At 37.9% G+C, this 17,252-nt stretch overlaps 1 long non-coding RNA gene across 1 annotated transcript; it reads right to left on the bottom strand.

Annotated features, from left to right (window-relative positions):
• Positions 1 to 124: 124 nt before the first annotated feature.
• LOC149828111 (uncharacterized) lies at positions 125 to 16,706 on the bottom strand. Its single transcript, XR_016433998.1, has 3 exons — positions 16,092 to 16,706; positions 15,521 to 15,588; positions 125 to 287 (listed from the first exon to the last, which is right to left on the bottom strand). It is a non-coding gene; the product is annotated as an uncharacterized LOC149828111 (long non-coding RNA).
• Between the last annotated feature and the right edge of the window lie 546 nt (positions 16,707 to 17,252).

Below are 17,252 nucleotides of genomic sequence, written 5' to 3'. Positions count from 1 at the left end.
TTCTCCAACAGCATATCAAGCACAGACTGCCCCCTACATAAAACAGCCAGCCAGGAATGACAGACAGATACATTGGGTTGCACCAAAAGACTAACGAACTGAAGTATGCATGAATGATTAATAATGAAACCAGAGAAACAGGTACAACCGATTAAGCATTAATTTATGTACATACAAAATTTTCTAGCAGACTTGGAATAAATTCCAAGGATGTCCCCGGACATCAAGATTGAAGACATAGCAAACAGCCACCCATGGTACATACTACATACACAATCAAGAATGATCTGCCAAGCATGCAAAAAATTCGTTAGATGAACCCTGAATTTCCAAGATATCAATAACATTTTGAAGCATAGGAATCACAATATCCTGTGTTTCCATTTATTTGAAATTTTTTTCCATCTATCACAATGAAATCATGAAAATTGCATGTTGTACTAAGCAGTAACTGGATTCAATAGGTACTCATGGAAATGCAAACTCAAATTGAACCAACCAAAATAATAGAAATAACGTTTTCCCAAAGGGACATGGACCAAAACAAATTGGTCAGATTGTGCTTGATGCGACCACATGAAGATACCAATCCCCAAGAGGCCAAGAAGCAATCTACAGAGTTTCGTATCTCCAGAGAAAATCAAAGACGTACACAGCCAGTTAATAACCTAAGGAGAGGAAAGCGAAGGACCCCATTCACCCTGACAATTAGAGAACCACGCCCCCCCCCCCCCCACCACCCCCACCACCACCACCACCACCAATCTGGAAAGTGTTGATCTTTGAAAATTAGCTGACAATCAATCTTGTTAGGTCAAAGAAACTCAACCACAAGCAAAACAAAGAGAACACAAAGGATCACCAAGTGTTCCCAGTCCAAGGATGCAACTCAATCAAACTATCATGTTGATACTTACAGCCAATATAGCAAACATCTGAAGATATTTCCTTTCTCCAACATGATGAATGGAGGTGCACTCTCAAGAACAAGACTAGAGTAAGGCAAGAAAAGAAAACAGTCAAAAGAAAATTAACAGAGGAAATCCTGGGTGGACAAAAAAAAAGGGAGCAAAAATGGCATAGATAAGGTGGGTGCCCATCTGCTTGATCAAGATGTTTTCAAAATTTAGTTTAATTAAGGGAAAAGAGAGCAAGCTATGAAAAGCAAAAGGTATTATAAAACTACCTAAGATGGAAGGAACTGCACAAGACAATTCTTTTACTATGAAATTTGTCACAATCACAACCTGCTTTATTTCCTATTCGAATCTCATGGGATTTTGTGCACCATTAGTCTTTTCAACAATTTAAGCAATCCAAGACACAATACTTGAAATGTCAAAAAATCATTAAAGAATGACCTCTGCCTTGAAAAAGACTGACATAAAACAGAGTAACAAAAAAAAATGCAAATATTATATACAAGTTTGATTTGATATATATATATATATATATATATGTGTGTGTGTGTGTGTGTGTGGTGGTTTTGTACCATGATACCATGTGGTGGTACACAATCTTGTTTGCATAGATCTAGACACCAAATGGTAAATCTAACAGTACAGATGTGTTTAACATGATTTATTATGTTAGAAGGTTTTAACTTTTATCATGTTTAATACACCATAAGATTTCATTTTTTACAAGGTGAAATTTATTATGTTAGAAGGTTTTAACTTTTATCATGTTTAATACACCATAAGATTTCATTTTTTACATGGTGAAAATTCAACAGCTTATAATTCATGGAAATAAGGGTGGTTTAAAAATGGTATAAAACATCATATGAATCAAATTCAATACATGAAAATAATAAATAGAATATGCTAAGCATGATCAAATGATTAGATTTTGGTTTTGGAGCTTAGATCTATGTAAATCAAGTGTGTACCACCATAAGTTACGTCTCTTCGCCTCCTTTTTCCTTTCTGTGCATAAACATTTTTGCACATAAGGATCCATTTGATATCCTCGGACCTCGCACTTGAGGATCTTAGGTGGTGTGAGAGAAGCTAATGTGGCACAGGTCCCGCACCAAGATCTGAGGCGTATCAAATGTAGGATCTCATATCCAACCCTACCTCAGATCGGAAATACCTTTTTTGTGTGATAAGATCAGAGCATTTCCCTCGGGTCACATCCTAAGGTATCAAATGCACTCTAATTGTCTCCCAGCGATATCTCATCACCTTTTTAAATGAAGGAAACTCTTTCGTCTCAACATACATATATCTATATATATAGAGAGAGAGAGGGAGAGTTAATAGAATATGAGAACTGAGAACTACCATGTGAACCGCAATATTTCATGGATTTTTTGTTCTTTTCTCTTAAATCTAACGACGCATATGTGATCTACATGCTTGGTTTTATAAGGATCATCTCTTGAATCATCCAATTATGATGCATAACAAGATTTTTTAAGGCTTTAAAATCAATGGCTCATAATCTTCATAAATATTCAGCCATCCAAAAATTGCATTTTTTATCGAAAATGCGTGATCCAACAGTTGATTCCTAGCAAATTCACCACGCCAAACACATCTACATGGTTGGATTTGCAAAAAAGTGCTGGAAAAACGCAGTCACACAATAGTTATCACATTCTAGTGACTGTGTGTTGATGAAACTTTGTTTTGTTGACCTTTTGATATAAATGAGACAATACAAACTCATCCTTCTAGGAAGAAATGCTCTAAAATCCATGACATATAGCTTTAGTACCAAAAAAGCCAAAATCTTCTGAATGTTAATCATATGTAGTTATAACACCACATGCTTTGGCACCAAGAGATGAAACTGATCTGCACCCAACAGTTTTACAAGAGTTCAGATTTCTAACTTATCTTCTATACAACGTAGAACTCTTTTATCTCTATCGTCTTTAACCACATTAGACAACTTTCTTCTGGAGTCTTGTTCAGCATTTGGATCATACAGAATTGAATATGGACAGGTTAATGAATATGGACATTTTGTCATCTTATCCAACATGATGATAGTTGGATCTGGATCAGTCAATTCCTCCATACGCCCCCGCAAGCCAATCTCCACTTTCCTTGAGATTGAGCTTGTCCCTAAGAGAACAAAATATGGGTTCTGGCAAAGCCTTTGTGAGAAAATCTGCTAGTTAACTCTCTGACTGGGTGAATTTACCTCAATTTCATGTTTAGCAACCTCTTCCCTAATGAAATGAAAATCAATTTCAATATGCTTTGTTCAGGCATGAAATACATGATTTGCTGCAAGATATGTGACACCTAAGTTTTGTACTAGACCGAGCTACTGAATGTTGACCGAGCTACTGAATGTTGAAATGGATTCCTTTTGTCACACCCCAAACTCGAAATCCAAAAATTTAAGGGGATTTTTTTTATAATTCTTTTTTAACACAACGGAAGTCTTATCGAATAATTTCGAAATTACCCCCAAACTCGGGCACGTGACAAATTTAGAATCAAACTATTCAAATCATTTACAACTAAACATATCAAAATAATTTCATTTATTTCATAAATGAGATTTCAGAGTTTACAAGCCAAAATGAAAATGCTAGAAGCGGTCCAGTTCAATCCATTTCCCAAACCCCGAAGTCTGCATGTGTTGAGACATCCACACGCTTAGGCACGTGGATTTGAAAAGCGTAAAGTACGAATCGTGAGACACATTATGTCTCAGCATAATTTCACAGAACCTTGCTAGGTCTCTAGAAAGAAAACAACACAATGGTTACAATTTAACTTAGATAACCATTAAATCATCATATGATAATGTAAGCATACAAATCATGCATACCCTTATGCACAAATAACCATATAATTTATGCATACTTTTATGCGTACATAAACAAATCATTTACGCATGTCTTTATGCATATATCAACTATACAATGCACGCATACCTTTATGCATACATATCATTCAAGCATACAATTATGAGTACATATATTTTACGCATACAGTTATGCATATATATATAAATATATATATATATATATATATATATATATATATATATATATATATTTCAAAGCATACCATTATGCTTATTTCATGACTTACTTTATGCATGAACATTTTTTATTTCTTTCAAATACATTTCTATTGCATTTCATGATATGCTTGCAAACATCACACATTAAGTTTATCATGTTAGCTCGAACACCACACCCGACCTACTATGGGTACTCAGGCCTCCCAGGTGGTGTTCATTCAAACAATTTATATTTTTTATATTTTAACTCCCTGGAAAACAAGAGACTCGCACCAAAGTCTGGGACACGTCGTCCCTCAAACTGGAACATCGTAGGTGCTCTATTATCGGCATACAACTGTAGCTCTACCTTCGTCATGTTTATCGAAGGGCAAAATCCCCTTAAACCACAGTGGTAGGGGAAGAATTCATATTTGACCTGACGGGACTGCCTTAGTCCACATTTGACGTGACGACTAATTATCACAGGGTTGGTACAACACAGGTTCACATTTGACCCACTTGCTCGACCTCAATAATATGAATCAATGTCACTCCATCTTTAAGAATGTGATGATTTAGTGCAAATTTTCTTAGTTTTTGAGAACTTTTTCTCAATGCATGTCATTTAACACAGTAAATGCACATATCAAGCATCATCACATCAGCAGTTGCACTCAGGTCAATACCTATAAATTTCATACTATTCAATCATGCATATCACATTTGCTACAATTGCAAATTAAAACATGAATAATAGAAATTTATTACAGCAAGCAAGCACTTGGGTCAATACCCATTAATTCATGTCATTTATTCATGTGCTTTATGCATCATATCATATTTGATACACATGCACATTTCAAGCTTGAATATCATAAATTTCACCATGTGAACAAGCATTTGGGTCAATACCCATCAAATTCATGTTATTCGATCATGCATTGCTTACACTTGACACCTTGCAAGTTTTCAGGGCACAAATAACAGAGTTTTTACATAACAATCAATTTAATTGATCAATGCCCGTCAATTCATATTATTCGATCATGCATGTAACGCCCCAAAATTTTAACCCAAATTTTGAAGATTTTTTTTTTATAACAGCGGAAACAAGAAATAAAATAAGGTTAAGCATTTCGAGACATTACGGTGGAGAGAAACCTAAGACATTTATTTCATTTCAATATCAATGAAAATCATCAGAGTTAAAATAAAAAAAAGAACCCAAGCGATCCCTGGAACAATAAATCCAAAAATCTCGATCCGATGCCTCATCCCGCAGCCGCTCATAAACCCTATTCTTTACCTGAAAAATAATAAATTGATTGGAATTAGGCTACCACGTCTAAGTAGGAAAACTGTAACTCTTAATGCAGGTATATCATGAGTCCAGTATGAGATGTGGGTGTCATGGGTGATTTTCAACATATACATAAGCAAGTAAGCAACAACAGAAATCAACAGTCATATACAGGAGCAGCTAAACAATTATGCAATAACAATAACTGAGCAGGTAAGGCATAGTATGCAACATTAATAAGCAAGTGAGGTAAGCGGTGCAACAGCAATAACAATAACATGCATAACTTTCATGTAATAGTTCAATCACCTCGTATTTACCCATTTCAGGATTTCAAATCATTACAATTCCACAATATAAAGTATGCTGAAAAATATGCAAATGTCTCTTTAATGACTCCATCACAGTGATACCTAACTGTTCTAATTGATGTTTATCTTTTCTTATCCCACGGGTACACGTGGGCCAAGGCAACCATCTCAGAAGAAAACGTTCGGGGGTATATTATTCAAGGGTATTTTATTAACCCAAACATTTTAACTGAGACTGAAATCCCAAGAGAGCGGCCAGTGACCGAGAGAAACTCCCAAAGGCCAAAACCAAAACAGGATGCATCCTAACTTCTGCAGAAGAACATGGAGCTACCACCTAGGACATATTGGTAGTCCGGGTCCCCCAACTCCGAGGACTGGGGACCAACGAGTCACTTTAGCTCGAAACAAATAAACATGTCCCCGGAGTTTTGTACCACCTACCCTCTCCAAGGTAAGCCCGAATCTGAGTGAGTTAATCTTTTCATTTAATTATTTTCCCGAAGTATGGGGTATTTTCCCAACTTCCTTCTACTACCTTAGCAGTAGATCTCAACCTTAGTCATTTTACCAAGGTGAAATAAACCATCCAAATCCTTTTTCCATATTGATTGCTTAAACCCACTCAAAGTGCTCCGGTGCCTTTAAACCAGTCAAGCACACAAGCCTCGGTACATTTAAATCAGTCAGGCCATAAAAATTAGATTTAAGTTTCTCATCAATGTTATGGTTATTACCCAAAGTGCTTCGGTGCCTTTAAACCAGTTGAGTACGAATGCCCCGGTGCCTTTAAACCAGTCGGGCAACAATATTATATTTTCATTTTCATGTGGATTCACATCATAACTTTGATGGTCTATGCATGACCCTCAACACACTGGCTTGACATTCATATGTCCCCAACCAACCGACCCATAGGTTCGGTTACCAGATCATCATTCATCATCATTATTATTATTTATTTAGCATCATTGTAATGAGATGGTTCATCAAAGGAGTGAAGAGCAAGTAGGCATGCTCGAAAGTTAGGAGAAAAAGAATCATAAGAAACAAATCTATTGGGTATTTTGGAAATACGATTTGATTTTCTTTGAGAGGTCTCTTTGATTGACTCACTTTGAGAGATTTTTTCAAGGGCACAAGGAGGATTTCTTTCATTCCTTCTAAAGTATACTTGTATTTGTCTTGAAACATTTTCTTCTAAGTTTTGATCATCATTTGGATGTTCAAAATGATCTTCACTAAGAGGTTCACTAGGATCAATATGATAATCTATGATGTTTTCTTGAGACAACAAGTCAAATAAAAAGGAATAATCAATCTTTTCATTTGGTTGGTGCGAAAAACCATTTTCTTCTTCTAGAAATGTGACATCTTTTGAGATATAAAGTTTGTTCTTGAGCATGTCAAAACATCGATAACCTTTTTGTTTTTCGCCATATCCCAAGAAAATACATTCAATAGCCCTAAGAGAAAGTTTATCATTTTTGTGAGTTAGAACAAAGCATTTACATCCAAAAATTCTTAGCCTTTTATAATCGGGAGACATATTGTAAAGTTTTTCAAATGGAGAAAGATTTTTCAAAGATGATGAAGGGGTTCTATTGATAAGATATGTTGAGGTTAGAACCGCTTCGACCCAAAAGGATTTTGGGATATTTTTTGAAATTAATAACGTTCTTATAGTTTCTATTATGTGTCTATGCTTTCTTTCTGCAAGACCATTTTGTTGCGGAGTGTTGGGATAAGAACGTTGATGACAAATTTCATTTTCTTTTAAATAGCTTTGAAAATCATTAGACATATATTTGCCTCCTGAATCAGACCTAAGAAAGATAGATTTCCCAAAAATTGATTTTTAACCATTGCATGGAATTCTTTAAAGAAGGAGAAAACTTCGGATTTGCGACTTAGGAAGTAAATCCACGTAAATCGAGTGAAGTCATCAATAAAGACCACATAATACGAAAATCCTCCTTTAGACAAAATAGAGGAAGGTCCCCACACATTGAAATGAACAAGTTCAAATGGCCGAGTGGTAAAGTAACTTCTTTGGGGAAATGGAGTAACTCTAGATTTCTCAAAAATGCAATCTTTACAAGTCATGTGATTGTCTTTACAAGTATTGTTCAAAAACGGAAAAAGAGACATTTTTACAAAATTTGGATGACCAAGTCTCTCATGCCAAATTCTAATACTTTTGTCTTTTACAATATTGCAAGATGACTTAGATGGAAGAGTCAAAAAATCCATAAAATAGAGATCACCCCTTCTATGGCCTTGCCCAATCAGCTTCCCTGACTGAAGATCTTGCATGGTGCAATCTTTAGGTGAGAAAGAGACTTGGCATCCATGATCGGTGATTTGAGAAACAGAAAAAAGATTTAAATTAATTTTTGGAACGATTCTTACTTTAGGAACGAAAAAGTTTTGAGAATTTTTAAAATCAAGTGTTCCAATACTTTCAATTTTCAATGATGTTCCATCGGTCGTTGAAACATAAGAGGATATGGGTTCGGAAAAAACATTTGAAAGAGAGTTTTTATGAGATGTCATATGAAAAGAAGCACCGGAGTCTAGTATCCACATACCTGGAGGTGTTGAAGAATAGGCGATGGCAGCTCCGGATGTTGAAGAAGAAGTCTTGAGAAGATGTTGGAGAACTTCGGAGATATGATTAAGAGTCACTTTGATATCTCCCTCTTTGGCACTTTCTTCTTCCTTCTTTGGAGAATTTTCTCCAACCGCGACTACTTTTCCCTTAAATTTGGGACAAACTGGTCTAATGTATCCCGGTTCATTACAATAATGGCATATTATTCCCTTTCTAAGCCCGTTGCTATTTTTGTTAAAGTGAGGAGGTCTATAGGTTTTAACATTTGATCCGGGCCTAGTAACGGCCAAAACTTCATCACTCTTAACGCTTAAGCCAAGTCGAGTTTCCTCTTGGCATATTTCGGCAAGGGTGTCTTCAATAGGTAGGGCTTTGCTTCTATGGAGAAGAGATGCCCTAACTTGTTCAAATTCCGGGCGAAGACCATGAAGAAATTGAAAAAAATACTCATTTTCAATTTGTTCCCTTCTTAACTCAATATCTTCCGGAGCCACACATTTAGGCTCAAGAAGAGCAAGTTCATCCCAAAGAGGGGTTAGAGAGCTAAAATAGTCCCGGACACTCATATTCATTTGTTTGGTGGAACGGATTTTTTCTTGACAAAAAGATTGTTGAGCAAGATCCTTTTGGGTATACATACCCTTAAGGAAAAACCATGCCTCATTGGCCCTTCTAAATTTGGCAATATTAGCACAATTTTTAAGGTCTACATTGTTCATAAACCATGCCAAAATTTTGGCATGGTTACTTTCCCAATCCTCAACTTTGGATTGATGGTCATTGATAGCTTTGATGCGCTCATCGCCATTTAAAGCTTTTTCAACCTCATTTTCGATTTTAGTGAGAACAAGAGAGGGTTCGGGAGTGGTTCCCATAACAAAACCCCAAAGTTTCTTACCTCTAAGATGATTTTACATAGCGGAGGCCCACATGAGATAGTTGGACCCATTTAGCTTAAAAGAAAACTCCACTTTAGAATCATGTTCCATCGGCACCAAATATCCTTCCTTTCTTCTTAAAATTTGAGAGGCACACGTTCCAAGATAACAAAGAGAAGCCCAATCACCAACCAAGCTCTGATACCATGTAATGAAAAGAGGCGGAAGCACCAATAGAGCAAAAAGCACTCTTTAAGAGTGACCTCAAGAGCCAAGAACACAAACACTAAAAGTGCACACACAAAACTCTCAAAAGTAGAAAATGACTTAAAGTCATAAGTTGGATTTATTGAAGAAAGGAAGAGAAGGGTGAAAACCCATTGCTTACAAGAGGAGAATACCTCCTCTATTTATAGAGGAGGGAGTGTAAAGGAAGGGACCACAAGGGACTCCCATGTAGTCGTTGGGAGCCCCAACGGTCATAAATCTGACCGTTGGGGCCCCAACGACTACATGTGTGGGGCCCTTGTGGTCTTACAAAAAGGAAAAAAGAAAAAAGGAAAAAGAAAAAGGAGAAAAAAGAAAAATATAAAAATAAAAAGTTTACATTGTGGTTTTACCAAAATACTCTTATCGGGTATTTCAAGAAAAGGGAAAATGTATATATATACATATACATATTTTAACAGTCTCAAACAACCACCATACCTGACCTAGATCTGATCAGACGAGATCTAATTTGTGACAAAAAAAAAGGAAATCACGTTAGATCACCTCCGGGACTCATCGGGTCTGATATTGGCCAGCCCTCACCACGATAGATCCACCACCAGATCTGACATTAGATCTGATTCCAAATCAGCGTCTGACACAAAAAAACTGATTCCACGACTTCTCTGCACCAGATCCCCACTCGATCCGGTCTTCTCCATGATCATCATGACTACATCATGCTGGAGGTTGCAGACCTGCTCCAACAATTACAACTTCAGCCATATTCAGACCTGACTGCATCACTTATCGACCTGCTGCATTCAGGCCTCGACGGTGATCTCGACACAGATCTGAAACCCATATCTGTCTTCCATGCGATGGTTCAGTCACAGCAGACGCAACAACGACCCCAACGATAGCAGTGGCAGAAACGACCCCAGAAGCACCACCCTGTGTCGTAGACGCAACAACAGCAGTTTCGTCAGCGTCACGCAACAGACTCAACAGCAGCAGTGTCGCAGAAGCAACAACAGCGACGACTGGCGCGGCAACGTCGACACCTGTAGATAGAGGCGACTGCAGAGGCTGCTGCAGAAACGTCTTCGTGCAGCGACGTCCAGAGGTGGAGGTTGCAACAACGTCGGCGGTGGCAATGTTAGTCACCCGGAATGGGTGGTTCTGATACCATGTTGACGTCGGCTGGGTTTCTAGCCAAACAGTAAAAGAGAGAGAGAGAGAGAAAAAAAAAATTTGTCGTACTTAGCATTAGACCCTAATCCCTTCTTAAAGGAATTAGTTAATAATAGGTTACAAAAGGAATCCATCTATTTTTACCTAATTACATATTGTTACCCAAACTGAAAAGATATTTTCTTTTTTAACAGTTGTTTTTTTTTAAATCCAATCCCTTCATCAGATCCATATTCTCTTCTCAACAAGAACCCTTTTTTTATTTGTGACATTTAAAAACAGATCTATATCCTATTCTGGAATTGATAGCTAGTCGGATAGAAATTTGTGCACATCAGAATTATTCTTGTGCAGTTATTTAACTCCAACACAAAAAAAGGGGGGTTAGCAGATCAACTTTAAATCTTTATTGGACGTACCTTTTCACGTCCGCGCAGTATTTTTTGTTTGAAATCTGAACAGTGATTCCTCTAAAAAAAAGGAAGAATAGATAGACTGCTACATCAAACTGTTGTGTTAGAATGCTAATTTCAAACTATTCTTTGCTCGGCTTTTGCTCCCTTTCCCATTTTTGCTTCATTTATGGATTCTCCTTCTCTTCCATTGAGTTTTCTTGGTCAACTTATATCTGAAAAACTCAACAATTCCAATTACCTAACCTGGAAGAGGCAAATTTTGCCTTTCATTATAAGTTTAGATCTCTCCGGACACCTTGATGGGACAGTTCATGCCCCACCAGAATTTGTTTTGCAAGAGGAACAAGATAATAAAGGGGAGGTTTCTAGCAAGATGATACGCAATTCAGATTTTGTTGCGTGGAGGAGAAAAGATCAGGAAGTTGTGGCTTACATTACCTCTACTCTGTCTCAGGAGGTATTGGTGGCCATTCCAGATGAGTGCTCGGCCATAGAACTATGGCAGACATTGTCCCAAACATACTCCCATATCTCAGAGGCCAAAAATTTAAATTTGAAAAGAGAGTTTCAACTTTTGAGGAAGGACTCTTTATCTGTCACAGAGCATATGAATGCAGTCAAGCAGATTCTTCGATACTTAAAAGGGACCCTTGGGGATGGTCTAGTTTATCATCAAACTAAGGCTAAAAATGCACAACACCGACTAGACGTGTATACAGATGCAGATTGGGCTGGAGACCCATATGACATACGCTCAATATTAGGCTATTGTGTTTTTATTGATGGAAATCTCATAGCCTGGAGCAGCAAGAAACAGTGTGCCGTTGCACAATCCAGCACTAAAGTTGAATATCAGTCTATGGCAGCAGCCACTGTAGAGGCCACGTGGTTAAGGCATCTTCTCACTGAATTAGGCGAGAATGCTTTGCCCACTACTCTCTTATGTGACAACCAAAGTGCTATACAAATAGCTTTCAATCCTGTCTATCATAGTCGCATAAACCATATTGAGATCGATCAACACTTCATTCGGCGGAAAATTGAAGACAAAGAGGTTGAACCAGCTTATGTCCCAAGAGTAGATCAAGTCACTGATTTGTTTACTAAGGGTCTCACAAGTATAAAATTTTGGTTCTTAAAAAACAAGTCTATGGTGCAGCACCATGCACAACTTGAGGGAGGGTATTGAGACTGGTGTTATTCGGATACGGGTCTGGGATTCGTATACGGGTCTGGGACCCCGATTCATACTTATACATATTTTTCCTGTGTTGTCTATTGTTGTTGTTGTTGTTGTCTATTGTATTTGGGTCTGACGTTATATTCCAGACCTGACCCACATTGTATTCTTAATATATTAGAGCACGATGGTGAGTCGAAAACGATAATCACCAATTGACGCCGCTTTTACATCGTCTCATCTTCTTCCTCTGACGCACACAGCCTGGTGTGATTTCTCACAATATGCTTCTCGAGATAGAATCGGGGTTGGCCCCCATAGATCCACATGAATGACTTTCAATAAGCAACATGTAATAGATTGAGAAGTCACGAAAGGCAATCTATGCATTTTACCAAGAACACAACTAGAGAAAATATTAGAAAATTGTCTATCATCAACTATATGCAACTTGTTTTTCCTTCTATAGTCAAAGACTTTATGACTTGGGTGCCCTAATCAATAATGCCATGTTTCAGAGCTTGTGTCGCTTTGAGCTTATGCAAGATTTACCTTTGTTGGATGTTAAATATCAATCACCTTAGGCACAAACTATAGGTACAAGCTGACTCTACTCGTTCCCCTTTGCAACATGGTTCTGCTCTATTGTTTCTTAACATTAAACTTTGTTAGGATCAAATTCAAAAAAGCACCTAATATCTTTAGCAAACTTTGCAACTAAAAGTAAATTTTTATATATCATGGGAACATGCAAGACATCTCTTAAAATAAAAGATCCATGATCAGCCTTAAGGGTGATATTACCAATATTGGAGATCGACAATTTTGTTCCATTCCCAACCATAATTTATTTTGACCCTTGCTACTATGATTTGTCTATCATGCCTTGGTCACTTGCAGTCATATGGTGGGCGGCCCCCATATCCAGGTACCAATAAGAGCAATAGTTGCAAGCACCTTGGGGATCTCGAAGCGTTGGCGAGCGGTATGGTTTTTGGGACCACAAAACTAACATATAGCCAAGTTTTCATTTTGATTATGTCCATCCTTAAAGTTTGATCAAGAAGATTCACCTCCCTTAAAAATTTGAAAATTATTTGAAAAAACTATTATTGAATCCACCAGTGTTCCTACCACGCCCCCTTCCTTTGAAACTATTCTCACAACCCTTGCCTCTCTGAGAGAAAAAAACAGTATACGTGTTGTCTATATGACTGGGGGTTTACGATTTATCATCTCCAATCTCTTCTCTTGGTTTAGAAGGAGATCGTAAATTTCTACAAAAGAAGACAATGCTTTAAATGTAGATACCATTGTAACAAACTTTCATACTCACTATTTAGCCGATTGAGAATATGGTGGTTGAGATCTTTATCAAACAGATGCTTGTTTGCAGCACATAGGAAATCAATCAAGAATTTCACATGATTCAGGTATTTATTATTGTTTTGGCATGTTTCTAAACATCTTGCATATCCCTCTTTGTTCGTAAGATCCTCAAGCTTGACTGAGATGTGTATGTTTTTTCCAAAGCTATCCACTCATCACAATCTGTTGGAATATGAATAATTTATCCAAGAGATTCAGTCACCATTGCTTTTATCCAACTCAACATCAACCGGTCCGCTCTCTTCCACACTAGGTATTCTATATTCAAGTTCGAATGATCACCATCTTTGTCATATTGGCTGGGTGCAGGATGCAATCAATCAACATACTAGATGAGATTTTGTGAATACATCATCAATTTGATCTGTGACCTCTATAGTAAGTAGTTGTTTTGATTCAACTTGATTGAAACTAGGCTTGAGAATGTGTTCCAATACACAGCAGGATTGGGAGCAGGAGGAGCAGCAACACTTGACAAGGATGATGATGGGTTTGCATTGCCGGAAGCTATGACCAATAAGGAATGAACACAAAAGAACAAGATTAAAGCCTAGGCTCTAATATCAAAATAAGTTTGAAAAGAAACCCACATCACAAGAAACCAGTTTAACATAGTTCAGTCAATTAGACCTACGACAATGAATCTTCTATCTCTCTCTGACACGACTAGACAGAGTTCCACTCCTTTTATAATTGTTGATACATTTTACAGCAACATTAGGAGAATAAATAGGAGATGAAACTGATATGCACCCAACAGGTTTTCAAACTGATTTTCTTTATACCTTAGAACTTTTTTAATCTCTATTGTCTTTAACCACATTAGACGACTTCCTTCTAGAGTCTTCTTCAGCATTTGAATCAGATAGGGCTGAATCTGGACATTTTGTAATCTTATCCAACCTGACAATAGTTGAATCTGGATCAGCCAATTTCTTCACAGAGTGAACAGCTTGAAAGAGCAAAATAGCCTCAATAGGCCACTTTGTTTCTAAATCTAAACCACCCAAAAAATCAGGTAAGGCCTGACTAAGAAAGGTCGTTGCCCAGCCCTAGAGCCAGAAGGCCCAGAACAGACGATAGGGCCAATATGTCGATCACCTTCCATAGCTAATATTAATGCTTAGACCAGTTCCTTCCTTTCTTTTGCTAAGTACAGGCTTTTTGTAAGTAAATCGAGTCTGAAAATCTCACTCTTGGATAGGTGGTCCTCACAAGATAGATATGTGTTATGCCATCCTTTTTTCCCTTTTTTTTCGTTTCTAAGCAAGTTGAGGGACCCCTCGGTGATGATAGTGAGACCTAACCATCCAGCTATCTTATTCAACCCTTTCTAATATAGCCAGTTGCACAAATTGATGAAACAACCTGATCCAACATATCATGATTCTTGCATCTATCCAGAAGGGAACATGCACGATATACAAGCTTTAGGCAGAAAACTTCCAGTTATTACATCATAAAACCACATCAATGAACTCCCCCCCCCCTAAATTACGAATTCACCATGTAAACATAAGAAAGGCATTGAAAAAGCACTAAAATATGTTTTTGACAATTGACTGAATTAATCTTAACAGTGGGAACCGGGAGCACTAATTATTCAGGTTGATGTGGCTAAGAACATGTTTGTGGATTTTCATTGAATCAGTCTTAGCCCTGTTAAACAGTGGGATCAGGGAAATTTAGTTGTTCATGTTGTTGCTACTAACACGTTAGTGGTTTTTTATTGAGACAATCCTAGACATCGAAACAGTGGCTACTAGGAACACTACTTATTCATGCTGGTGTTACTGAGATCGCGTTAGTGATTTTTAATTGAATTAATATGGGCATGTTTAACAGTGGGAACTAGGAAAATTATGTATTCATGCTGATGTTACTAAGATCATGTTGATAGTTTTTTATGTATGTACATATTCATATAAAAATTTCAAAAGGTTAAAACATAAAATCACAGGCCACAAAAAGTACCCAAAACTAAAATAGGGTAGTTACAGAAACCATACTGCATAACCCACTTGATGAATGTAAGGGGTCAGCATAAGCATACCTTTTAAAGGTATCAAGCTCATTCCTGAGTACGCTTTCAAATAATCTCGTTAAAATGCTGACCTCCACCTAAAGATCAAGAGCATATCAAATGAATCACCCTCATCATGATAAAAGGATTCAAAAAAGAAAAGGACAACTGTACACGCACACACACACGCATGATGCAACCTCAGAAACGTGTTATGTCCTTGGTTAGGAACAGAGGCAGGCTCATGATTCAATCCTAGAGTCAATTGATTGAGTCTATCAAGGCCTGGTTGAGCAGCATGAATCTATAAAAGAGAGCCAACTGACTGAGACTAAACGTTACAGGCCACGGAATGATGCATCAGGCTTGAGTGTGGCACTATATGTATATAAAAAAAAACTTAAAATTGACCGATTAAGATTTGGTATGGGATTTTGTTTGATTTAGAAGGTCTTGACAGAGGGTTTGTTCACGTTTGGCTGCATAAACATAAGCGAATTTATGTTAGACTCGGCAAGTACTCAAAGGCATGTGTCGGCTCAAATTGGTGGGACAGCTGCCACATGAAATCAAGTCCTTTTAGTCTCTGGTAAGAACATACACACGCACAAACAATCGATCAGAAGGCTCCCAGAATACACAGAAATTGGTATGTTGACAGGCAGAAGAGTCAGTGAAGAGGAGGAGGAAGAGGAGGAGGAGGGAGGGGCAGAGGTGACTCATTTTGGACCTGCTCCAGTTGTCGAGAGAGAAGGCGAAGACGGTGAGGACACGGAATCCCCAGGCACAGGAGAGTCTGAGCACCTCCCCGAGCACCCTGACTCCAGCCTTGTGGCCTGAGGCCATGGGAAACCCCCTCTCCCCTGCCCACCTCGAGTTCCCGTCCATGATGATCGCCACGTGCTCTGGCAGACAACCCTTCCGAAGCCCCTCCGGCAGTCCCCGCCCTTCCTCTTCTTCTTCTTCTTCTTCCTCGCCTCCTCCTCCTCCTCCTCCTCCTCTCCAGGAAGAAGCTTGCGCCCTAGACGCCAATGGTCTGGGAAGACGATACCGCCAGACGTGTCTTCCCGATTCGTGAGGAGACAATCGGGCGGATAAGAGTCGCACGCCTGCCTTCCAATAGAGGGAGAACCCATTCCTCATCGCTACGTAGGAGGCCACCATCGGGCTTGAAAGAAGCATAGCTCGAGGGGGAGAAAAGAGCTAGGATTATAGCGACGAGGTTGTGATGTGGAGGAGGGGAGAAGGCCACAACACATTCGGTAGCACAGCAACGTAACTTTTTATTCCGGGCAATTTTCAAAATGCCAGGACCAACAGTTTGACAGAAAGTTTTGCCAATATGAGTTTTTTATATCACAAGTTTTTTTTTTAAAAAAAACTTTAGAAATTTGTGAAGAAATGAGAGAAAGGAGGAGGGTGGTGATGGTAAGCTGTGGTTAGATCGGTGATGGAGAATGTAAAAACAAACTTTTTTGGGTAGAAAACCTTCACACCTAATATTTTCTATCAAAAAGTCTATTTTTTAGAAAAACTCTCTCAGCTAAAAGTCTTTCTGGTTTGGAAGGATCAGAGAATTCGTATGAATTTTTTATTTTGCATCGTTTTCTTACATTCTCTCCCTTTCAAACGTGCTCTAAAGTTGTAGAGATTTTATAAAGATATTTTTTTATTTAGATTTTTAATTTATAATAAATTATTATATAGTAATGATTAATTACATACGCAAATTTGTTTATTTTGATTTATAAGTATCTTTATA

This window comes from Nuphar pumila, chromosome 9 (genome assembly GCF_984573655.1).
Source record: "Nuphar pumila chromosome 9, dmNupPumi1.hap1.1, whole genome shotgun sequence".
Classification (NCBI taxonomy): domain Eukaryota; kingdom Viridiplantae; phylum Streptophyta; class Magnoliopsida; order Nymphaeales; family Nymphaeaceae; genus Nuphar; species Nuphar pumila.
This window is presented reverse-complemented; position numbering and strand designations above follow the sequence as displayed.